The 25,742-nt window shown below is 44.5% G+C and overlaps 5 long non-coding RNA genes across 5 annotated transcripts; 3 read left to right on the top strand and 2 right to left on the bottom strand.

Moving 5' to 3' along the window:
- Window positions 1–2,975: 2,975 nt before the first annotated feature.
- Window positions 2,976–11,928, top strand: LOC129636202 (uncharacterized). The gene is made up of 4 exons (XR_008706792.1): window positions 2,976–3,618; window positions 4,596–4,661; window positions 6,909–6,970; window positions 10,381–11,928. It is a non-coding gene; the product is annotated as an uncharacterized LOC129636202 (long non-coding RNA).
- A 421-nt stretch (window positions 11,929–12,349) lies between these two features.
- LOC129636205 (uncharacterized) lies at window positions 12,350–13,437 on the bottom strand. Its single transcript, XR_008706795.1, has 3 exons — window positions 13,305–13,437; window positions 12,519–12,775; window positions 12,350–12,439 (listed from the first exon to the last, which is right to left on the bottom strand). It is a non-coding gene; the product is annotated as an uncharacterized LOC129636205 (long non-coding RNA).
- LOC129636206 (uncharacterized) lies at window positions 13,365–14,178 on the top strand. The gene is made up of 2 exons (XR_008706796.1): window positions 13,365–13,481; window positions 13,880–14,178. It is a non-coding gene; the product is annotated as an uncharacterized LOC129636206 (long non-coding RNA).
- Window positions 14,179–18,727: 4,549 nt separating this feature from the next.
- Window positions 18,728–23,193, bottom strand: LOC129636203 (uncharacterized). The gene is made up of 3 exons (XR_008706793.1): window positions 23,070–23,193; window positions 20,014–20,235; window positions 18,728–19,327 (listed from the first exon to the last, which is right to left on the bottom strand). It is a non-coding gene; the product is annotated as an uncharacterized LOC129636203 (long non-coding RNA).
- Window positions 23,194–23,534: 341 nt separating this feature from the next.
- Window positions 23,535–24,353, top strand: LOC129636204 (uncharacterized). The gene is made up of 2 exons (XR_008706794.1): window positions 23,535–23,669; window positions 24,072–24,353. It is a non-coding gene; the product is annotated as an uncharacterized LOC129636204 (long non-coding RNA).
- The last annotated feature ends 1,389 nt before the right edge of the window (window positions 24,354–25,742 follow it).

The raw sequence follows: 25,742 nt of genomic DNA on the forward strand, positions 1-25,742 counted from the left end.
TCTGATTATTACGTAGCAAAAATTTTTTCAGATTATGACAGGAAACCTGCTACCTGGACATCAGAGTTAACTCTTCAAAGACCATCCAGCTGTTGAACAGGTAGTCATACCATTATCAGATACTTCCTTGAAGCTAGAATATTATTTCCCTTCTTTACTATGTCTTTTTGTGTTACACAAGTCTAAATGGGGCCAGCAAACTTCATACCATGAACGGTTATAATGTACATGTTAATTCACTTCAGTCGTGTCTGACTCTTTGTGACCCTATGGACTGTAGCCCACCAGGCTTCTCAGTCCATGAGGTTCTCCAGGCAAGAATACTGGAGTGGGTTGCCATTTCCTTCTCCAGGGGATCTTCCCCACCCAGGGATCGAACCCACGTCTCTTACATCTCCTGCGTTGGCAGGCAGGTTGTTTACCACTAGCACCACTTGGGAAACCCACAAGAGATTATAAGATACCTGGCAAATTGGAATTCCAGAAACAAGAAGATAACCTTCCCACTGACAAAATGCTAAAGGACGTATGCGTTTGGCAGGCAGGAACTGAGAGGATACAGACTTAATCTTGGTGTTGGTTCCTCTTCCAACCCACACCTCCAATCACCAACTCTTATTTTCACTCACTCAGTCCTAGAGCCATTGAGTCTCCTCTGGTCTCAGATGCCAAAGAACTTGATAAAGATGATTCAGAATTGACCAGCATCCCCATTAGTTCCCTTCTTCATCCTTTGCTTTTCTTCAAGAAGGTGTTTCCCCAGACTGCAGGGAAAAAGCCTGGCCATTTTTTTCACCCTTCCTATTCTAATATTTCTACCCAAATTAATATTTTACTGGCACAGGTGCTGAAGATTCTTACTTGGTCGATGACCTCTTATTAGAGAAACTGTCCTTCCACCACAGTGAGTGAGAACAAGTTCCAATATCTTCCATCGGTTTTTCTTCTCGGGATCAAATCAGTTAGGGCTCTTTTCTCCCTTTGGGCCCTGATGACCTCAGAGGAGTTAAATTTGGATATTAAAAATGCCTTTTAATTTCACAGGCTGGCCTGTGGGTCTTGAATCCTTCTTTCCAAGCTGTTGGTTGCTGTATGATTTTGAAAGTGACTAAAATGAGAGAAGGAAGGGGAAGGACAGAAGAATTTGTCCCAGCTCTATTTGAAGTTTTTAAAGGGGAAGAAAAGACTCATGAAGTCACAGGCAAATGGCTTTACTATCAGAGCCCATGCTCAGTCATGGGGCTTCTCGGTCAGCTTTTCCAGAACCCCAGCCCTTTAGAAATCCAGGTACCTTTGCGAGGTCTCCACCCAGATTCTAAGAGAAGAGATCAGAGAGTCACATACATACCTCTTGCTCGGGTTCCTTGCTTTTACAGCTATTATCTGCAAGAAAATCATGGAGGAAAACTTGAAACTTTTACTTCCAGTCAAAGTAAAAGTGACCTCTTTTATTTTAGGTAGGAGACCTCACCTCTCCTACCTAAAATCAGGAAAACACACTCCTAAAATCTGCATTCCTTTCTGTTTTGGAAAAAAAAACAATCACACACACTAGTTAATTCACATTATTTCCTTTTAACCCTCAGCTATACTGACAAAGCATATTATCATCCAGATTTTGCCCCATCTCGGACCTGTTAAGGCCGACTGTGCTGAAAGATTTTCCAGGGATGGTCAACAGGGTGGATGTTTGGTGGCTGTCCTGAAATGCTGGTGAGGACGAGAAGCACACCACGCTCGGGGCTGCTCACCCCTTGATGAGCTCCCAGTCCTTTGGAAGATTTGATTGAATGTTAATTGCATTTTCAGTTCTGCTTATTTCCCACCCTGGTGTTTTGTCTGCAACATTACTTACACTGGATTCTTTCTATTTTTATTCCTATCATTAAATGGTAGTGCTGTAAATTCTGCAATTAATGTCAAATAAACTGCTTTCATTCACTGACCATGTCTCAGCTGGCCTCTTTCTCTTTTCGTGGAAAGGTCTGAGTCTCCTTCTCCCTGCTGCCTCCCGTTGTGGTTTCATAAAGAACAGTCAAGTTGTTCTGCTTTGTAAGACAGCAACTTCTTACCTCTTAAAGGATGCAAGGCAGGTTTTATCATCACCAGATCTGTCATCCCTGCCATCGGTTACAAAGGGTTAGGGATGCCCCTGTAAAGATGACCTTATTCTTAACCCACAGAGATTAAAAAAAAAAAAAAACTTTAGCGGTAACTCATCCTGACTTTATCCTTATACAGATTCCATATGAGCATCAGATTCCATATGAGCCTCCTAAACCAGAAATGGAACATAGGTTCCTTTAGGAATCAGACCTCCCTTGCATTCCCCCAGGTTCCAAGTGAGAAATTTCATGGATTCTTACATTCTGTGAAGGCAAGGGAGGACAGGAGGGGTTCTCCAACCTATCTATCTTAATACCTTTAGTCTTACTAGCCACCAAAGTTCATGGGTCACATTTCTCACAATAGTTGATAGGCTACAATTTTCACCATTAAGATGTTACTTCTGGCATTCAGTGTGCTAATTAGCAGAGCCTGGCACGGACTGAGATATGGATGGCTGAAGCACAGATGTGAGCAGTGGCTGCCCGGGATTAAGACCCTTTAGGAACCATGTTCCTGCACACCCTTGATGAGGGCAGCTTACTGCGCCCAGACTGAAGCTTGAACACACGCACTATGCCACATTCTCCATGCTCGGCCTGCTACAGTAAGCCAGGGTCATTATGACAACAGTTGAGCCTTTATTCACATCCTATGTTAGGAAAGATTGGAGAGTATATGTTAATTTCCACATAAATAACGATACATACTTTACACTGGTGTTTAAAAACTACTTTTGGGGACTTGGTCCAGTGGTTAAATATCCATGCTTCTTAACTGCAAGGGGTACAGGTTCAATCCCTGATCAGAGAACTAAGATCCCACATGCCATACAGTGCAGCCAAAAAGGTAAACAAAATAAAAATTACTTTTCTATTCCTTTATTTATTCATCTTATTTTTCCTGCAACCGGTAGTACAGGTATTATTCTTCTCATGGAATAATTAAGTGCAAACAGTTTCATACTCACCTAATAATAACTCACACAGATGGATAGTTACCATGTATGAGATATTGTGCAAAACATTTGACACCATTTATCTCATCTTGTTCTCCCAACTGCCTTATAAGGCAGGTACTATAATTATCTCCACGTTACAGATGAAGGAACAGGTGTTGAGAGATTAGGTAACTTGCTGCGGGTCACTCACGAGGCAGCCTGACTCCAGGGCTGAGCTCTTATACCTGCAGAGTTTCCTTGGGTTAACTGCAGAGTTGAGTAATCACAGCTTGGGGCTCCTACGCCTGGGTTCTTTCAATAGGAAGTCCTGTTCGTTAAGCAGCAGAGATGGGTGGAAGTGAAGACCAGCAGTTCAAAGGTCCTTCTAGCATCTCCACCAGGTGTGTTCACGGCTGAACACTCGTTTTGTTATGACTGAGAAGTTGCTCACAGCTCCAAGTCTCCATTCTGCTCTTGGGAACTCCATCCAGGACATTCGTGTGGAACTCCATGGAGATGACAAGAAATGATTTGGGACTTTCCAGACCACAGAGAAGCCTACGGAAGTGCAGGTAAGATGTCACTGTTGGCTGTGGGTACTCAAAGTGCCCACAAAAATGAATTTTTAAAGGACACTAAGAGCTGCAGAGCTGAAACCACAAAGAAAGTAGCAGGTTGTTGGTACAAACCAGTGGCTACAAACACATCTCCTAACAGGATTATTTTTGAGTAACCTCATTTGAGACTTACGTGGTCCTTGATATCATCATCACTGTTATTGTCATTACTTTCATCTTCAGCATCTTCAGGAGACTAATAAATAACTCTCTTGTCTTCTCCTTCAAGCTTAGAACTAATTACGAAATAAGACACAAAAATTAAACATGAACATTTTTAATCTGTGGTTTGGGTAGAGCCGAGTTGGAGAACATGAATTGGCTTGGATTGTGACCAAAGGGGCTTCCTAATATAATCCTGCTGGGTTGAACTTATCCCCCAGACTGCCCGCCAGCGTTACTCTTGCTCAGTCCTGCTTTCCTCCGCACTCACAGGGGTTGCTCCCAAAAGCACGTCCCAATAAACCTGCATGTAGATCTTGGTGTCCGAGTCTGCCACCCAGGGGACCGAACCTACAACGGCGACTTATTTGTATTTATTTTGCTGTTGTTGGAGCATAACTGCTTACAGCGTTGTGTTACTCTCTGCCACACCACAGCGTGAATCAGCTATGTGTACACACGTGTCCCCTCCCTCTGGAGCCCCCCTCCTGCTCCTCAAGGTCACCCCCACCCACGGAGCCGAGCTCCCTGTGCTGTCCTGCGGCTCCCCACTAGCTCCTTGACGGCTGGCAGTGTCGGTGTGTCCACACTACCCTCTCACTTCTGCCCACCCTCTCCCCCCTCACCCCACCAGGACACCTACTTATGGGCCCCGTTACTCTCTCTACCCATGAAAATGCCAGACACTCACCTGGGGGAGGAGGAAGGAAAGGAGGGCATCTCCAAGACCCAGCTGTTGTCTAAAACAGGTTTTTTTTTTTTTTTACAAGAGACTGAGCTATTGTGACCTGGTAAGACTTGCTTTGCTTCTACGGGTCCAGCAGAGAGAAAAGGAGGTGAGGAATGTGGTCCCAACTCAGACTTTGGCTCGGCTTGGGTGGGTGGCCCGCCTCTACCCACAGAGCAGGGCAGGGTGGAAGGCAAGAGGCCCCAGGTCCTTGTCCTCACTGGGCTGAGGAAGGCCGGCCCAAGGCCTGCCAGACCAAAGTTGCAGCTGGTCTCCCCGCCCCCAGAGAAGCAGCTGCCCCTTCCAGACCAACCTAGCCACAGTGTGCTCAGGATGAAGCCACACTTGGCCACTTCCTTGCCTTTCTAGTGTGTGATATGGAAAATGTGAGCTGTTCTCACACACATGTGCCTGAAGCCCCAAAGTGCATGATGTGTGCTTTGGGTTAAGTACGGCCCTGGGTAGGTACCAGGCTCTGGGACAGATGCACCCCAGACAGGGAGTCCCCGACCTCTGGGCCGGTGACTGCAGCCCTCGGATGAGGGTGTCGCTCTTTCTGAGCCGCTTGCATCGGGGAGGTGGGTCTGGAGACAGTGAGAGACAGTGTGGCCTCCTGCTCAGCCATGGGGCCCAGTGCACCTTCGCTTTTCCCGGGTGACATCATCCTCTTCTTGCCGGACTGGGTTTTGCTGTCATGTGTAAGGAACCATTCCCTCGTTCAAGGTCATGAAGATTGGACATTTAGGTTTTCTGTGAAGTGTTTAATGATTTTCGCTCTTCTGTGTGGGTCTTTGATCTACTCTAAGTTTTGGATATGGTGGAAGGTAGACTAGCTTCCTTCTTCATGTATCCTATGTTTTCTCAGCACCATCTGTTGAAAAGACTGTCCTTTCCCCATGAATTTTCTTGACAGCTGCCTCATTTGATACTTTCTACATACTGTGAAAGGGTTCCAATTTCTCTCTATCCTCATCAACACTATTATTTTTTTTTTATTTTAGCCATCCTAGTGAGTATGAAGGCAGATCTCATCCTGGTTTTGATCTGTATTTCCCTAATGAGTAACAAACAGATGATTAACGATGTTGAGCATCTTTTCATGTAGACATTAATTTTTTAAATAAATTTTAATTTTTAGAAGTTTTAGATTTACAGAAAAATTGTGAAGATAGTACTGAGAAGTTCCCGTATACCCAGGAACCAGTTTCCACCACTATCAACATTTTACATTAGTATGAATCATTTTTACAATTAATGAACCAATAATGGCACATTATTAAAGTCCATATTTCATTCAGATTTCCTTAGTTTTTACCTAATATCCTTTCCCTGCTTCAGAATTCCATGTTACATTTAGGCCTCGTGTCTTCTGAGGCCCCTTAATTTCTCAGAGTTTCCTTATTTTTTGTGAACTTGACCATTTTTCCATTTTTAAAAAAATTGAGGCATCATTGACATATGACATTATATTAGTTTCAGGTACACAATATAATGATTCGATATTTGTGTATGTTGCACAATAACCACCACACTAAATCCAGATAACTTCCATTACCGCACAAAGTTACAGAAGTATTTTTCTTGTGAGCAGAATTTTTAAGATATACTCTCAGCAACTTTCAAATACGCAATGCTGTGGTATTACCTATAGTCACCTTGCTGTATATTATATCCCCGTGACTTATTCACTTTATAGGTGAAAGTTTTTTGACTCCTTTCACCCATTTGGCACCCCACCCCCCTCCCAGTGCTACCAGCCCCCTGCCTCTGGTAACCACCAGTTTCTTCTCTGTATCTATGAGCTCAGTTTGTTTACTTTTTTTTAGCTTCTACATACAAGTGAGACCATATGGTATTTGTCTTTCTCTGTTTGACTTATTTCACTTAGAATAATGCCATCAAGCTCCATCCATGTGGTGAATGGCTAGTTTCCCTTCTTCTTCATAGCTGAACAATATTCCATTATATATATTATTTATATGGGGCTTCCCTGGTGGCTCAGAGGTTAAAATATCTGCCTGCAATGCAGGAGACCCAGGTTCAATCCCTGGGTCGGAAAGATCCCCTGGAGAAGGAAATGGCAACCCACTCCAGTATTCTTGCCTGAAGAATTCCATGGACAGAGGAACCTGGTGGGCTAGAGTCCACGGGGTCGCAAAGAGTTGGACACGACTAAGCGACTTCACTTTCTTTCTTTCTTTCTATACACACACACATACACACACACACATTGTCTTGATTCATTCATCCATTAGTGGACACTTAGGTTTGTCCATAGCTTGGCTATTACAAATAGTGCTGCAATGAACATGGGAGTATAGATGTCTTTTCAAATTCAAGTCTTTCTTTTTTTCAGATAAATATCCACAAGTAGAATTGCTGGATCTGATCTGGACCGTTTTGAGGAGGACTGGTCAGGTATTTTGTAGACTACCCCTCTACTGGGTTTCATCTGACATTTTTCTAATGATTAGACTGATGTCATGGGTTTACAGGAGGAAGACCGCAAAGGTAAAGTGCCATTCTCATCACATCTGATCAAGGGTTTATAGTATCAACGTGACTTACAATGGTTGAGGCTGACCTTGACCACCCGGCTGAGGTAGTGTTGGTCAGTTTTCTCCACTAAAAAATTATTCTCTTTCCTCCTTTCCATGCCATCCACTTTAGAAGGCAATCACTGCATGCAGCCCACACGTAAGGAGTGGGCTCCCTTTCCTATTCCCTACTTCCTGCCTCCAGTTCCCCATCTTTTCAGAATCTCCAGCTCAGCGCAGCTCTAGACTGAGCACCTAGAGGCCACCTGGAGTGGCACAGAGATGCAAACCTGCCTCCCTTCTCCCCTCAGGCCTTCCCACGTTCGGACTCGGGAGGAGCAGCCCTAACTTTGTGAAAAGTTACCTATTAACAGAGACAACAATCCCAGAATTGCCAGGAAAGTTCCAGTCTCAGCAATTCCATACAGCATTCCTAAATATGCTTTAATCCTCAACACGATAGGGAAAAAAAAAGGCAGTCATCAGATCGATAGCACACACGCGTGCACGGTGTGTGTGCAGAGCAGGCTTCAGCAGAGCTCGGGAGCAGATGAGGTTTTCCTTTGATGCCCTTCCTCTTGTGGTTTCAGGCTCCCCCCAGACCACCCCCCCCATGCCCCCATGCTGAACGCCCCCCACCCTGGCCTGCTCTCCACCAGCCCTAGATTTCTGCCTCTCCTACTTCCTAGGCCAGATACCAACATAAGCTCATTAGCACTTGGGCTTGCAAAACTGTATCCAGAACAGGAAAGGGTGGGTTGGCAAAAGCAATGATTTTCAATCCATTTACTTGTCATTTCTTGAGACTGTTGAAAGCAAGCTACCTCTCTGCTTTCAACCTATAGAAAAGGCGGTCATCCTCCAACAGTAAAATTGATTCGGCCTCTAGGTGTTTCTACCCAGCCTGGGCTTTAAATTTGCATTTCTATCGCTCCCTCCAAGCCCGAGGAAGGTAACCCGCGCTTCCCACTTGCCTCATTAACTTTCTACCACTTTGGTTTCTCACATTCCTAATCAAACCCCATTTTGGAAATACTAGTCATTTCTCAGAAGCTTGAGAAACTTTTTGCTTTCTCCTGTGTGAAGTTTTAGGGGAAAAAAATGTTTATTTTCCCCTCTAGCCTTATTTTGACTTAGCTGAAGTCACTGGAGACAGAACAAACTTTGCATTTTGATCAGGCCTCTTGCGAATGTGCTGGCACTGCAGCTGAATTTCAATGATTCTCAACAGCTGAGTATCAGAGAAGCCCACTCCCAGGGCTTCTATGTCGGTAAGAGTCCAGATCATCCAGCATTTGCTGTCTATTTATTCTGAAGACAAGTACATGTCCTTCGAATTCCTTTCGCAAATAATTAGGAGCACTTTCTTTGGGGTCCAGCATCTACATTAAGCAACCAAAAGCACACAAAAAATATAGAATAATCAGCATTCCTTCAGGAACTCATAATCCAGTTGAGGGTCAAGGTGCATACCTAACATGCTTAAATAACAGTGTAAAGTAATGTGAGTGTGTTTAAACAACTACTCTAGATGTGTGAATGGGGTTTTACACCTAAATTCTGATGTGGGTGTTCCCCACATATCCAAGAAGCAAGCAGTTGTCAGGCACCAGCTGTTCATCCTTCAGTGAACACAAGGCGGACACTAACACCACTCCTAGCATCGGATTCCACAGGTGAAGGGCTCAGCCCTATAAAACTGCCCCTCACCCCCACTTCAGATGCCTCTGCTTATCAACCAGATATTGATTTCAGGTTTCCAAGACCCGCTCCTTAGGTTTGATTAATTTGCCAGAGGGGCCCACAGAACTCAGAGAAACGGTTTCCTTACTGGACTCAGAAACAGGCAGATGGACAAGATGCACAGGGCAAGGGATAGGAAAGGGGTACAGAGCTCCCATGCCATCTCTAAGCCATCCCTCTCCCAGAATCTCCACGTGTTCATCAGCCAGGAAGCTCTCAGAATACTTTCCTTTGGGGTGATAAAGGAGGCTTCATCACATGGGCGTGATTGATTACGTCACTGACCATTGGCGACTGAACTCAGTCTCCAGCCTCTGTCCTCTCCCAGAAGATCTGGCAGTGGGACTGGAAGCTCCAGTTCTCTGGTCACAGGATTGGTTCTCAGGACTTTGCTGTGCTCAAGGCACTCAGTCGCGTGGTTCTCCTGACTACTAACCCCCGATCTCAGGAGCCTTCCAAAAGTCACCTAATTAACCTAAGAGACACCTTCAAGCTCTCATCACTTAGGACATTTCAAAGGATTTAGGAGCTCTGCTAGAAACGGGATAAAGACAAATATATTTATTCTAAATCGCAATAGTGCATGTACATATCCAACTTGAGGGACAAGCCTCCCATACCAAAAGCACTCCCCTGGTTCATGTATGTTTGGAGCTTCTGTAGGGCTCATTCCAACGCCAGTTTAATGATCACAAAAGAAAACCCAGCTTCTCTACTTCCACATGCGAGCTTGGTTTTTATGGTTGTTTTTAATCTTACAGCTTCCTATTTGATCACACACCTTCAGCAGATTTGACTAGGAATTACTTGAAACCATTATCACAAATAATATCTATTATATCTATTCTCAGAGGAGATTTTCTCAACCTGCTCTGTTCTGTCCGTTAATTAGGGTCTTGCCACCTTGATTTCCTTTCTTATCCAGTCTAGAGCGCTGAACAAGCTCTAGCGATGCTGTTGCCAAGCCCTTCAATTCCTTCACCTCTGCTGGCTTGCATTCCACATACCATGAAGCAGCCCAGCCTGAGAGTTACCCCACTCTGCTGCCTCGACTCCACACTTAGGCCCGAGGAGAAAATCCCAGTGAATCTGGTACCACCACACATGCACTGTTTCCAAAATCAGTAACCCTCTCCTCCTCTCTCTTTGGGTCGGCTCCACGGCCTGCACTGTGGCCCAGGTTTTACAAATGGTTTTCACTCCTCTCCAGCTTGCTGTACTTTCCCTACCTACCCTCACTCTCAATTTCACCCATATGCTCTAAGAACTCTCTCAACCAGTTGCCAGCCTCCCTTCTCACATTCTACTAATTCATCTCAGGAAAGAGCTACCCATCCTGTCTAAGCCTAAACCACCCCTTGAGGTTTGGACATCACTCCTTCCTTGTCTGGGTCCTGCCTCTATCAACTGGCCCCTGTTTTTTGCTTTGTTCTCAACATGTCTACCTCCAATCTCCTTTCCTACCAAATAAATGAAAATTTTTAAATCCAACTGTCTACCCTGTATCTCCTTCTAATGATCACCCTCTTCCTCTCCTTCTCTACACAGCAAGACATTTGAAACAATACTTGACTCTCACCATCACCGTTGCCTCAAGACGCATTCAGTCCTTAACCCTTTGTGATCTGATGTCCATCTGGGCCACCCTCCTGAAGAAACACTTCGTCAAGAAATCTAAGGCCTTCCTGCTTTGTGAACCCAGGGGATCCTTTCAATTTGCATCTGACAGTTCCTTTATGCAACACGTAGCACCGCTAACCACTCCTTCCTTTTGGAAACACTCTTCTTTGGCTCCCCAAACACCATCATCCTGCCCCTCTGACCACTCCAGCTCAGTCTCTTTCCCAACACTCCTCTTCCTCAGACCAACCATGAAAAGCCCCTGGTGTTCTATCTTCTCTAAAGCGTCTTCCTGACTGATCTCACCCATATGCTGATGAAAACTTTATTTACAGCCCCAACTTTTTCCTGGGCTTTGTAGAAATATATCTAATTACATATCATGGCCACAGTTATTGACTTCACTGCCCTGATTCAATGCCTCACATCCCTCATTTCATTATTGGATCTTTAAAAAGGGTCTTGACTAATCTTTCAGAAACTATAAAACTCCTAGAGGAGAACATAGGCAAAACACTCTCTGACATACATCACAGCAGGATCCTCTATGACCCACCTCCCAGAATATTGGAAATAAAAGCAAAAATAAACAAATGGGACCTAATTAACCTTAAAAGCTTCTGCACATCAAAGGAAACTATTAGCAAGGTGAAAAGACAGCCTTCAGAATGGGAGAAGATAATAGCAAATGAAGCAACTGACAAACAACTAATCTCGAGACTATACAAGCAACTCCTACAGCTCAACTCCAGAAAAATAAATGACCCAATCAAAAAATGGGCCAAAGAACTAAATAGACATTTCTCCAAAGAAGACATCCAGATGGCTAACAAACACATGAAAAGATGCTCAACATCACTCATTATCAGAGAAATGCAAATCAAAACCACTATGAGGTACCATTTCACACCAGTCAGAATGGCTGCGATCCAAAAGTCTACAAGTAATAAATGCTGGAGAGGGTGTGGAGAAAAGGGAATCCTCTTACACTGTTGGTGGGAATGCAAACTAGTACAGCCACTATGGAGAACACTGTGGAGATTCCTTAAAAAACTGGAAATAGAACTGCCTTATGATCCAGCAATCCCACTGCTGGGCATACACACTGAGGAAACCAGAAGGGAAAGAGACACGTGTACCCCAATGTTCATCGCAGCACTGTTTATAATAGCCAGGACATGAAAGCAACCTAGATGTCCATCAGCAGATGAATGGATAAGAAAGCTGTGGTACATATACACAATGGAGTATTACTCAGCCATTAAAAAGAATACATTTGAATCAGTTCTAATGAGGTGGATGAAACTGGAGCCTATTATACAGAGTGAAGTAAGCCAGAAAGAAAAACACCAATACAGTATACTAACACATATATATGGAATTTAGAAAGATGGTAACAATAACCCTGTGTACGAGACAACAAAAGAGACACTGATGTATTGAACAGTCTTATGGACTCTGTTCGAGAGGGAGAGGGTGGGAAGATTTGGGAGAATGGCATTGAAACATGTAAAATATCATGTATGAAACGAGTTGCCAGTCCAGGTTCGATGCACGATACTGGATGCTTGGGGCTGGTGCACTGGGACGACCCAGAGGGATGGAATGGGGAGGGAGGAGGGAGGAGGGTTCAGGATGGGGAACACATGTATACCTGTGGTGGATTCATTTTGATATTTGGCAAAACTAATACAATTATGTAAAGTTTAAAAATAAAATAAAAAAATTAAAAAAAATAAAAAAAAGAAATAGAAATAAAAAAATAAAATAAAATAAAAATTAAATTAAAAAAAATAAAATATATGAAAGTAAAAAAAAATAAATAAAAGAATCATGAAAAAAAAATAAAAAGGGTCTTGACTAATCTTGCCTCCAAGATTGTCTTCCCTCCAGCTCATCCTCTACACCGCAGCCAGCTCACTGTTTCTAAACCGTGAATCTGATTTTGTCCCTTCCTTAAACAATTTCAGTGGTCTTCTCCAGTGTTCTAGGATAAAATACAAAATCTTTAGTGTGACTCTCATGGCTTTTCTCCATGTGAAACTAGCCCACATCTCCAGCCTCACCTGTTAATTGTTACTGAAAATGTGGATATCGATGTCATCTGCCTTCACTAATCAAGGTCATTTTAAGACTTGCATATCCTCCAAGACACATATAGCCTTAACAAATAAGAGTTATCTTCTGGCACTTGGAGTCAGCTGTGTCTAGTTGGAGCTAGGCTGGTGGAGATCGGTTAGGACCACTGATCCTTCAACTGGACATGCACGGGTGTCCCCTTGGTGACCTTCCAAAGGTGCAGAGGTCTGTAGCTTCGTTACACCTGTGCAGAACAATAATTATCACCCCTTTTCCCAATCACCTTTCTCCACCTTCCTCATGCCTCAGACCCCTCTGTTGCTGTATTCATTTTCCTATAAATACCCCCAGCCCCTTGCCCTGGGGAGGCAGACTTAAGGCTTGTTTTTCCATCTCTTTGCTCGGCTACCTTGCAAGTTAAGCCTTCTCTTTGCTGCAAACCTCAGCATTTGGGCTTGTTGTGCATCAGGCCAAAGACCCTGGTCCGGTAGTATTACCATCCAGCCTCCCACTTTAAAGCCTAATCCTAAAGTGATAGTCACAAGTACTAATACCTAAAAGCTCTGTCTACTTTTTTCCCCCCGTTGCTCTCTCTTCCCTCTTTCTGGAACATCTTTTTTTGTCTGATGGACTCCTGCTTACCTTTAAAGACCCGTGTCTAGATTAGAGGTCCCTGTAGTCCTGTGTTTCTACCAGCCCGAGACCCACCCACCTTGGATTCTCTGTTTCCCCCACTGCCCAGTGAGTTGCTTAGAAACAGGGCTGAGTCTTACTCATTTTTGCATCACCGGCCTCTTGTCTTCACAAAGTGGGATACAATGAAAATGGAAAGGGTCCGGCCCGAGGGAAGAGGAGTCAGGAGCCACCCGACAAGGCAAGAGAAGTAAGGTCAGGAGGTAGCCACGTGCTAGCCCATGCCTCAGCAGAGAATTGACAAGCAGAGAGCCAGGGTGAGCAGAGCTCCGTTGGGAAGAGGGGCCCTGAGCCCGGGTTGGAGCTAAGGAAAGCTGGCTTCTGGTGGAGGAAACGTTCCCAGGCGAGGGCAAGTCCTGGAGTCAGCTGGAGGGGAGGGTGGGGGCTTTACTTCCTGTGGGAAGGCTCTAAGAAGCACCCGGACACTGTGGTCTCTGGGTGACCACTCAGCTGAGAATGTACTGAGGCTGCAAACCAAATGAAAGAAACAGATTAAGGCAGGTTTACCTGGGGTCAGGAGATGAGCCCTGAGCAGTCCAGAAACCCCTTGACTTTTCTCCTATTCCCAAGGAAATGTTTAAGTTCACTACATTTCTCATCCAGTTTTCGAAGTCTCAGTGCAAATGTGTTTCCTATTTGTGTGTATCTCTGACAGATAAATGCACAGTGGCCCTGATGAGAAAAATCCCTCTGACGAGCTCCCGTCTCTCTTCATACCATCTCCTGCCAATGTTGATACAATATTTATTAAGGCTTAAATAGCACCGTTATGTGCACACGTTGATTTAGAATGATGGAGTGCGTCAACACAGAGAGCAGGAACTCAGCCGCAGAGTAGCGACCCCCAAAGGACAGGAGATGCACCATTAGCTGAAGACCGAAGCTAGCAAATGTCACCCGCAGGGAAGAATGACTCTGTAATTAGGGCTTCCTATATGCCTATTAACATCAATTTTTATAAGTGTATTTTCAAAAACATTTTAAAATGTATGCACAGTTTCAGAATTCAAACAGGCTATTTACTGTGCTGTTACTGAATAAAAACTACGTATCACCTCCCCTACCCAATACATCAGAGGAAACCCCTTTTAAGCTTTCGTTTTCAATTCTCCACATTACCACCATGAATTCTAAATAACATGCTTAGATCTCAGTTTCTTAATTTACTAGCAGTAGAAATAGAGTCATTTCTGTTATCTGATGGAGAAGGAATTCAGCTCACACCTCTCTGAGTGTTACTAGTTATATTCACGTGTGTGGTTTTTCTATTAGTTCCTTTATACGTTGAAGTCATGTGCATAATCTTGCTTTTTTCTTTTTGGTTCTGTCTTCTTTATATACTATCTCTCATCTCATCCCAAAATAAAATGAGGTGAGTTGCACCCCTACACTCAACCCTTCACGCCTCCTGCTCTTGACTTCTGCCAGCTGGAGTGTTACCTTTACAATGTCTTTTATTACATGCACAGTCTATCCTACAACTAAAATTAGGTCTTATGTTTTGATCATAAAAATCGAAACTAGCAACCATCTAACTATAGTTATGTGAAAGTGAAAGTGAAGTCACTCAGTCGTGTCAGACTCTTTGCGACCCCATAGACTGTGGCCTACCAGGCTCCTCTGTCCATGGGATTCTCCAGGCAACAGTACTGGAGTGGGTTGCCATTTCCTTCTCCAGGGGATCTTCCCAACCCAGGGATTGAACCTGGGTCTTCTGCATTGGAGGCAGACACTTTAACCTCTGAGCCATATGATCATTTAACTATTAGTACAGAAGTAGTGTGATTAGAGGAGAAGGCGATGGCACCCCACTCCAGTACTCTTGCCTGGAAAATCCCATGGATGGAGGAGCCTGGTAGGCTGCAGTCCATGGGGTCGCTAAGAGTTGGACACGACTGAGCGACTTCACTTTCACTTTTCACTTTCATGCATTGGAGAAGGAAATGACAACCCACTCCAGTGTTATTGCCTAGAGAATCCCAGGGATGGGGGAGCCTGGTGGGCTGCCGTCTATGGGGTTGGGCAGAGTCAGACACAACTGAAGCGACTTAGCAGCAGCAGCAGCAGTGTGATTAGATGCACTGAAAATACAATGATTTGTCACTGACTCTCTCAAAGGAGGAAGTCCCCAAGGTTAAAGTCAAATGAACTCTCCTATATTCCATCCAGTGAGCAGGCCACACACAGTTTTGCTCATTTTGTATTTAAATCAAAACTTTCTTCTCTAATTTTTCAATTGTTTTCTTGGCATTTCTTATTTCTCATACTGTTTTCTTGTTGAGAGGGGAAAAAGAACTTGTCTTCTTCCCCACTGGGTTAAGAGCTCTGAGCTTGTTTATTGTCCTGCCTGTTAATCCTCTTTCTAAGAGGAATTCCTTTTAGGGTCTTTTGGCCTGGTGCTTTGATCTGGGCCTTTGCTGCTGCTGTAGAGGTATCATCCCTCCTGTTTCACACCTAGTTCCCACCTCTGTTTCCTGGACAGGGAGCTACTTCTCTCAATAGCATGCACGCACACTTAGTCGCTCAGTCGTGTCCGACTCTTTGCAATCCCATGGACTGTAGCCGGCCAGGCTCCTCTATCCATGGGACATTTCAGGCAAGAATACTGGAGTGGGTTGCCATTTCCTTCTTCAACTCTTGATAGAGGACACTCTCAAATAAAAATTTTTAAAAGAAAGGTTGATTGGGACTTTCCTGATGGTCCAGTGGTTAAGACTCTGTCCTGCCAACGCAGGGGGCATGATCCCTGGTTGGGGAAAAAACACCCCACATGTGACTCAGCATTGAAAAAAAACAAAAGTTGCTTAAGAGATAAAGATTCTGATTTCATTCTGAATCCCGCATGGCTGGAAAAGTGTTTCTTTTACCTTCATATTTAATTGATAGATCTATAATATTCTTATATTAAACTTAAGATTTCCCCCCTCAGAAATTTAAGGACCATCATTTATGTCCTCCAGTGTTTTGACAAGAAGTCTTGTGCCTGTGATACGCTTATTCTTTTATTAGTAACCCCTCCCTCTTTCTCTGTTTCCCTCTCCATTTCTCGAGAGAAATATAACGAGGGTCATAAGTGTAATGTAAACTTTTTCTAGCAGATACTTAAAAGTAAAAAGAAACAGGTGAAATGAATTTGATGGTCTATTTTCACTTAATCCAATATATCCAAAATAGAACTGCAACATGTAGTCAGTATTTTACATGTCATTGTTTAGATCCTTCCCGTTATTTTTCTCACGCTGAATCTTTGAAATCTAGTGTCTATTTTATACTTGTAGCACATCTCAGTCTGGGCCAGCTACATCTCCCGATCTCAATAACCATGTGACAACCGGCTCTGGACAGTGCAGGGGTGTGACTGCCTCCTTATTTTGTGGTATATTACTTCACCTCAAGACATGAGTCTTTTTTTTTCTCTTTCCTGCTTAGAAATTGGTGTGCCCTTTTTCCTTTGGGTTTTATGTTAGTCTTCCCCTGTGTAACGCTTGTTTGTGGTCTGCTGATCTTGGACTGCCCATTCGTGCTTATGAATGAAATGCTCAGTTGACTGGCATAAGAAGCCACGATGGGCTTTCTCTAGGAAGATGTGCGTTCCTACACATCCTCTGACCTCCTGCCTGAATCAGGGCAGTAGTGGTAGCTGATGGGATCTCAGTTCTTGAGAGCTGGCACCCCCTTAGACCCCTTCCCTAACTGCCAAAAGTTTAAAAGAGTTTTTCCAGCACTCACAGGAGGAGCCCAGCCTTCTTCAGACAGCTGACTTCCTCCCTGTAGATAGCTCTCATTAACTGAATCTCTTACAGTGTTTAGAATCTCTGGGCTGTGGAGCCCTTCCCCACTTCCTTTCTTGCTCTGAGAGATTTATTCTTCACTGTCACTTCACTGGGCTTCCCTTGTGGCTCAGCTGGTAGTGAGTCTGCCTGCAGTGCAGAAGACCTGGGTTCGATGTCTGGGTTGGGAAGACCCCACCCACTGCATTATTCAGACCTGGAGAATCCCATGGACTGTATAGTCCATGGGGTTGCAAAGAGTCGGACACGACTGAGTGACTGTCACTTTCACACTTCACTAGGATTTGTGTTCAGCTGCCATCTAAACCAAAAGACCACTTATCTTCAAAGAAAGTATTTCTCCTCTCCTAAAGCCATTGTTTCCCATAAACTAATAAACAAGTGTTTGACTTTGAAACTTGATTTTCATGGTAGAACTTCTATTGGCCAAGGCATAGTCTTTTTTTTTTTATGTTGTTAACTAGTGATATGTCTCCACAGAAGTTTAAACCGAGTCCAATTTTCCTCTCCAAGATCCTAAGTTGAAACATTTTTAAGCATGTACAGAGATGCTCCCAGCCCTTTCCCCTCCCTTTCTCCCCTAACGAATGAGTGCTTTGGAATTGAGGGTTTGCCTGTGCTCTGTCATCTACAGTATAGGGGAAAACACTGGCCTAATGGTGAGGCGACATGGATTCTAGTCTCGACGTAGCCACTCTCAGTTCTGGTGGTGATTTCCTGACACTTCTCAGCCTCAGCTGTAAAGAGGGCATAAACACTCTTCCTGCATTTCTCAGTGGGCCATATAAGGAGGAGAAGAGCTAATGTATCGACACATAGTCACTCAAATTTTGTTGACTGATCCAATGAAGGGTTTAAGGCACGTGTCTCATTTTAAGGGCCTGCTGCTCTGCAGCTAAAGGCCAACAGAGCTGATCAGCCTCCCTGCCAGTGTTCAGCGGGGCAGGCAGACTGGACCAGGCTCTCCCCTCTCTCCCAGAGGATTTTCCAGAATGACCCCAGGTATTACCCCAAAGGCAACGGAAGCTAGCTCTGGTCATGACCTCCCCTGGTTCACTGGCCACTGACCTTCCCAACCCAGCAGTTTCTCCTGTGGGGGAGGAACCACAACCTATGTAGCAGATACTCGTTAATCCCCTGGCAAGGCTAGGGAGATGACGGGGACCTACAGGAGGCTGGGAACTGTGAAAGGGCCTGTGGTCACTTAGTCTCACACCCTCCGTTTAGAGATGAGGGCCCAAGTGAGCCTGAGTGGGAAAGGGGCTTCCCCAGTTAGTGACGGAGCAAGACTCTAGAGGTGCTCAGGCTCATGTGTGACGGTCACATGTGACTTCTCCCCAACACGAAGCCTCATTGTGAAGCACTTCCTGGAGACAGGCTTCTTTAACATTGCCAAGCTGGGTCTTGGGACAGTGACCTGAACTTCAAGCCCAGGAAGGCTTTGGACCTCAAGTCTGTACTAGCACCTGCCGGAACTCGCAGCTTAGGAGAGACCTCTTGGTGCGGGGACATCTCCCTTTGCCCAGTTTCCAGGCCGTCCCCCTTCCTGGTGACCTGAGTCCCCACCCAGCAGCAGCACACATGCCCACATTTTGCCCCAAAGTGCCTGGCACACTGCAGGCTCCCACTGTCTCCAAGGGGCCCCAGGGCCTGGCCGGAGGAGGGTAATGGCAGGAAGCCCATAATATATTAAAACAGCAGATTAAAACAAACAAGAGCATTTTGGATCATATTACACATCACTCTCCTCATGTCTGACAACAGGATAAAAAAAAAAAGCAAAGGCGGTAAAAGACAACCGTAGACCATAATGGTCTAATAACTTGGTGATAAAAGCGCTTGTGGGAGCAGCGTGGGAGCCGTCTGCTCCTGGTGCAGGAGTCGGAGCTCCCCTCCAGATCCACAGTGGTGTACTCAGAGGCATTACTGCTTAAGTGCTCGTTTAAGACTTCCTCGAAAATGCAGCACGCTCGCTGGAGAATCATAATTAGGCCTCAGTTGTGGGCCGTATTCACACGTTGTGCATCATCCTTAAAGATGACAGAAAAAAATTATCCAAGGCCATGTGGAATGGACGTCAGATCTTGCACCATTGTCCTCCATGGAAAAAAAAAAACCACTTAATAGTCACCTGTTGAGACATGCAGCTTTCTGCATATGGAACAATATGACTTCTTGTTTTGAAAATAGGAGAAAAGTTGGGAATGCGGGAAGGCTGTGAGCACCAGAACCCTGGGATCTGCATGACGGGGATGGACACGGTCAGATCCACAGAACTGTAAGAGTGCAAGTCTTCTTTCATTCATCGGGCACTGTCAAAACCCGGAGAGACACAGTTTCAGCAAAAATCACAGGTCAAGTTTATCAGGAGTATACCAGCCCCCAGCTGACTCAATACTTGGAGGAGGAAATCTTCAGAAAACCACTTTTGTCTAATAGTCTGTACAATGAAATAAAATATCACTAAAACATTCAACTATTTCTCTGTTACTCTTTTTTCTTCCCTCAACCTTCTCCTCTCAAACCCATTCCCATCCTTAAGTTTCTTTGTTTTTAGTATTTATTTATTTGGCTTCTCCCAGTCTTAGCTGGGGCATGTAGGCTGCCAGCCCCAGCCCCCTGCATTGGGAGCCCAGAGTCTTAACCCCTGGACCACAGGGAAGTCTGCCATTCCTAAGTTTCTCCTACGGGAAATAGCTTCCTAGGGAAGGACAAGCCTATCCAACCATCACACCCTTCACACCAGCACCAGTCTCCCCCTGACCCCTCTTCTCCATCAGAGGAAGAATTTCACTGAGGTCAACTCCACAAGGGATCAGACCTAAGCTTGCTTTCAAGTCGTCTTTGTTTGTATTCTGAACTGGCCTATTGCTGTTATTTCTTCCTCTTTTCTGAACTGTTCACACACACCAAGAGGCATATATTTATATTTATTGGTTGTTGTTCGTTTTTTGGGTTTTGTTTTTTTTTTCTGTTCCCCATCACCAAGAGCACTCACAAGTCACTGGCTCTTCTGTGATCTCGTTTGGCCCTTGGCCATGTATGACTTTAGTCGATTGGCTTTTTCATGGGTTACAATCCTCTCTGCTTCAGCACACAATAGTCCATTCCATTTCATTGTCTTTCTCACCAAGACCCAGGGCAGTGCTCACGGCAGAACTCAACGAACCCTTGTTCGGTTGACAGAACTGTTGAATCCAGCCAGGGCTCATCTGGAGGCCTGGGGAATAAGGATAACAATAAATGGATATCTCTAAACAATGCCTAAATGTCATTTCTGTTCATTTTTCTTGTAACCTCCCGCTCCCCAAAATGTCCTTCCCATCTTCATAGACTTGGCTGGAAAACAATCCATCTTTTCTTCTCTCCTAACTTTGCGAAATGGGATTACAAGCAACGAGAGACATAATTATGAAAAAGAGCGGAATAAAAGGCCTGTAACACTCAGGGTGGTCCAAACCCAAAGTTTCAACAGTTGACTGGATGTCATCACATGCGTCTTCTTTAGGAAAATGGTAAACACTTTAGCATCTACGTTCTCTTTCCTTTCTCTTTAAGTTTTATTAGCCACTGACGCATTTGCGGAATGTTTCAGAATTTGAGAAACCATGTCACACAGATTTATCTTATTCTATTTTCATGACAACTCTGGGTGCTGAGTAACGGATTATTATTTCCACTTTACAGATTCTGAAATCTGCAATTTGATAAGAGCCTCATGGCTAATAAAGGAGGTGTTACAAATCAGTGAAAAAGGAATAAATTATTCAAAAGTGATTTTTAGAAAAATTGGCTTTCTTGGTGGTAGGAAACATCTAAATATTCCTTTCATAAAACCAATTGAAGATGTGTTAAAAAAAATTATATTACTTCCACAATTGTAAAAAGCTATAAAAAAAAATATGGGTAAATATCTGATCCCTGATTGGAAGAACTCTCCAAACATCAAACAGTGTGGGAAACCACAAAGGAACAGACCTAACAGATTATACCACACAAAGATCTGGATGTCTAGTTTTAAAAAATTAAAAGCAAACAATAAATTGGAAAAATATTAGCCACGTACATGACAGGCAAAGGCTACTACTCTTACTATATAAGAAATCTACAAATTGATAAGGAAAATAAATGGAAAAATGGGTAAAAGTTATAAATAGACAATTTACAAAAGAGAAAATACACAAGTCCACCTAATACACCTAATAGAAGAAAAGCTATTCAGCCAGAAAAAGTAATCAAAAGAATAAATAGAATCACCAAATACAGCTTCTTGCTTATCAAATTAGTAAAATATGGAAAGACTGATAGTACCAGGTGCTACAGAGGTGAATTGAGAGAAATAAAAGTATATGACCTTTCTGAAAGGCAGCTTGGCCATGTGTATCAAGAACCTTGAAAATAATCATGTTCTCTGATGTGGTAATTCCTCTTTAAAGAAGGACTCAGGACTCCTGATTCTTTACCAATGCAGGAGACTCAGGTTCAGTACATGGGTCAGGAAGATTCCCTGAAGAAGGGAATGCAACCCACTCCAATATTCTTGCCTTGAAAATCCCATGGACAGAGAAGCCTGGTGGGCTACAGTCCATGGGGTCGCAAAGAGTCAGACACGACTAAAGCAACTTCATTAGCACACAAACATAACGGAACTCAACTTCCAGTCACATATTTCCACATCCCCTATTCCTTCTACCTTATCACACTTTTTCATTTCACAGATGAGGAAAAGGACTCTTAACAGCTAAAAAGCTCACAATACCCTAAAATCACTTCTGGGAATTTCCTGGCGGCCCAGGGGTTAGGACTCTGTGCACTTTTCACTGCTGACGGCCGGGGCTCGATCCCTGGTAAGAGAACTGAGATCCCACAAGCTGTGAGGCATGGCCAAAATTTTCAAATAAAAAAGTAAAATCACTTAAAGGTTGGTGGCTCTGCAAAGTCCTAATTATATAGTTACTACTCATTAGTCCTCATTGGTGCTTCTGGGTTCTGCTTTTCCTGTTTAACATTATTTAATATTTAAATCCCCACATCAGTATAGTCAATATGTACATCGTTTTAAGAGGTGGCAGTCACTGCTGTGTTCGCCGAACCCCGTCGCCCTTCCAGCCTGGACAGATAGTGATACGTTCCCCAGGCTTCCATGCAGTTAAGCGCAGCGGATTGACTTCTGGCCACTCGAATGTGGATCAAAGTAAGGTTGCCTCGGGTTCCAGTTCATGAACTTACCCCTGCCGTCCTCTGTCACCCTTGTTCCCGAATTCACCTGTGTGATGCAGAGAGGAAGTGGTGGAGCCACAGAATGGCAGGAACCTGGGTCCCTGAATGACTGAGTGGAGCTGAGAACCTCCCCCAGCCAACCCCTGTTGGATTGTGACGTGGGCAAGAAATAAAATTCTGCAGTTATCCTACCCTAACCCTGAAGACATAGCTAACTATTTCATCATCTTTCTACATTAAAAAAAAAAAAAAATTTGGCCGCAACCCAGGGGCATGTGGGATCTTAGTTCCCCAACCAGGAATCGAACCCATGACTCTCCAGTGGAAGTGTGGAGTCCTAACCACTGGACCGCCAGGGAAGTCCTATCCCATCATCTTAACAGATCATAGTCTGATTAACCCCGCTCCTGTCTTGGGTGTTTTTATTGTTGCTATAATGCCATGATTATATTTGAACAAAGTATGCTGTTTTATTTGTTCCTTCTGGCTTATACTCACTGAGTATATTTCCCCAGTTGGGATGACCAGGGGCCCTACCAACTCATCAACAGGGTTTTAATTATTTCATAGCTCTTGTTTTGTTATACTATTATCAAACGGCTCTCTAGAAATCCTGGTGCAAAAGAGTGCAGCATCAGCAACGTCTCGTGTTTCCCATAGCCTCAGCAGCACTGGATTTTAATGTTTTCAGTTATGCTGTTAATTCCTTCGCACCCATGAGAAACATGGATGTTACTGAAGTCCTTTACAGTTTTAACACTTTGAGGGAGTTCCTCTACCCTAGAGTACGTGGCTGATAAACTTTGGTTCTTCCAGCCCTAGCACATTCCCTACCCTTTGGCCTGCCCGCTGAGGCATGCAGCCACGGGGACATTCACAGGTCCTGCGTTAGGAAAGTGATGACATGGCAAAATGCAGTAACAGGAATCAAGCTTTCACTTCTGTTTTACAAAACAGGCTTTTGGAAACTCACAGCAGAGACTGGAGTTTTAAGGGGGGAGGAAGAAAGCTTTCTGGGTTTCAAAGCCTGGCTTTTGAGCCTGAGAAGCCTCAGGCCTGAAGGACTCAGGGCATATGGTGGAGGCATAAATAATAGATTTGGAAGAATAGGTGATCAGTCAGAGTCAGACAGCTCTGCCCCGGGCTAGATAAAGTTTCTCTGGGCTGAGGGAGCTGAGAAGTGTAGAAGGAAGAGAGGGCTTAACTGGTGGGTCCCGAAAGGCAGAGGTCTGTGACAGAAGCCCTGAGGGGCAGCTTGAAGGCCGGTTCCCCACGTGTGCCGAGCAGTGGGGAGGGTATGGATTCACCCATCCATTCAGGAAGGCACTGCTTTGAGCACTGTGGATGCAAATAGGCAGAGCCTTGCTTTCATGGAGCTGACATCCTAACAAGGGGATAGAGACGCTAAACAAACAAATATAAATATATATATAGGTGTGTGTGTGCTCAGTCGCTCAGTCTATGTCCAACTCTGCAACCCTAGGGACTGTAGCCCACCAGGCTCCTCTGTCCATGGGATTTTCCAGGCAAGAATATTGGAATGGGTTGCTATTTCCTCCTCCAGGGGATCTTCCCAACTTGGGGATCGAACCTGGGTCTCCTGCATCGGCAGGCGGATTCTTCACCACTGAGCCACCTGGGAAGCCCTGAGTTCAGGAGTATAGACTAAAGCAGTCAGATTATGTGAAGAAGTACCAGGAACATCAAAATATGAATTAACCTTCCCTGGAAATTGGTTGCTAACTGACATAAATAAGCCTCTTGATTAGGTGAATGTGATGAAAGAGGAGTTTTGTTTTTTTCAGCAGCTTCTTACTGATTTTTCTACTTGGGCAGGTGAAACACACACAAGCTGTGGAAGAACAAGGATCAGGAATCAGGCCCCAGCTATCGACAGATTGGCACTGCTGCTCTAAATGAAGTGCCCACCTGGGCCTCCTTTTCATCTCAAAGGCCACGTGGCACCACCCCATTCATCTGCACAGACTGTCAAATTCTCTCTCCCGGACTTCTGTGACCTTCATCTTCTTCTCTGCTCGTGCCTGAGTGTGGCAGCTGGATTGGATTGATTAAAGTTTTAGCCCTGTCTTGTTTTTTAATTCAAGAGCTAAACGGAGCATTTAAATGAACTTGTGGCGGGACTGACTGTGAGGATCCTGAAACCCGGTTAACCGTTCTCCTCGTCAACCCCGCCTCCCATTATTACTGTTCTGGCTCCAGGTTGGTTTCTGGGTAATGCTCACAGTTGTTCACAATGACATCATGGGAGCGAGTGAGAGAGATTAACGTTCATTTCCATCCATCCGTCCATCACTGGAGGCCCAGGGTTCATTAACCGTCCTCTACTCACAACTGGCCTCCACTTTCTGTAACTCACCGAGGGCTTTAATGAAGCAGGCTTGAGTTTGTCAGTTTCCCTTAGCTTTGACCGGAAGGGAAACCAGTTCTCTGGTGCCAAGCGTCTTTTATCCTGCAGAAGGAATGTAAGGAGAAGGGGACAGAGGGCCCGGCATGGTGATATAGATGTCTAAACATGTTGATTCATCATTTCTACTCGCAAACACCAAGAAGATCTGCCACCAGATCATGGATGCTAAACTTGAACCTTTCCTTCTGCTCCGAGTCTTCAGTATGATTGCTGTTTTTTGGGCAGTCCCTTGATCCCTCTACTCTGTTCTTCCTCTATAATCACCTCTGGCTCTTATGACAGTGGAAGGAATGCAAGAGAAGGGGCACGGGCATCCTCACCCAAGCCTGGACCGGGCACCGAACACCACGCCCCCACTAAATTCTCAAGGCTTGCCCATCCATTGCCATCCATCCAAGTCAAACCATTCAACAAATATTTATCAGTCACTTTCTGTGCGACAGGCACTCTGCCAGGTGCCAGCGGTGTCTGAAACTGTACCAAGGATTTTGTTTTGAATTCAAGTTCAGTGAAGCCAGCAGATCAGGAGATGGCTGCTGCTGCAAAGACAGTTCCCGACCCTCATCAGCCAGATAGATTCCCTCGTAAAAAGAGAAAAAGCTGAAAACCCATGCAATGACATGGATGAACCTCGGAGAATAATGATGAGTACAAGAAGCCAGATGCAAAAACAAATAGCGTATATTAACGCATGTGTATGGAGCCTGGAAAGATCATACTGATGAACCTATTTGCAGAGCAGCAATGGGGGATGGAGACTTGGAGAACAGACTTTTATGGACACGTGGGGGTGGTGGATAGGAAGGAGAGGGGGAGGTAAATGGAGAGAGTCGCATGGAAACATACACTAACATGTAAAATAGATAAAAGGGAGTTTGCTGTATGACTCAGGGAACTCAAACGGGGGCTCCACGACAACATAGAGGAGTGGGATGGGGCGGGAGGTGGAGGGGTAGGCTCAAGAGGGAGGGGACATGTGTATGCCTATGGCTCATTCAAGATGTATGGCAGAAACCAACACAATATTGCAACTATCCTACAATTAAATAAAAGTTTTTAAAATGCCAGATGCAAAAAGA

This window comes from Bubalus kerabau, chromosome 21, assembly GCF_029407905.1.
Source record: "Bubalus kerabau isolate K-KA32 ecotype Philippines breed swamp buffalo chromosome 21, PCC_UOA_SB_1v2, whole genome shotgun sequence".
Lineage (NCBI taxonomy): Eukaryota > Metazoa > Chordata > Mammalia > Artiodactyla > Bovidae > Bubalus > Bubalus kerabau.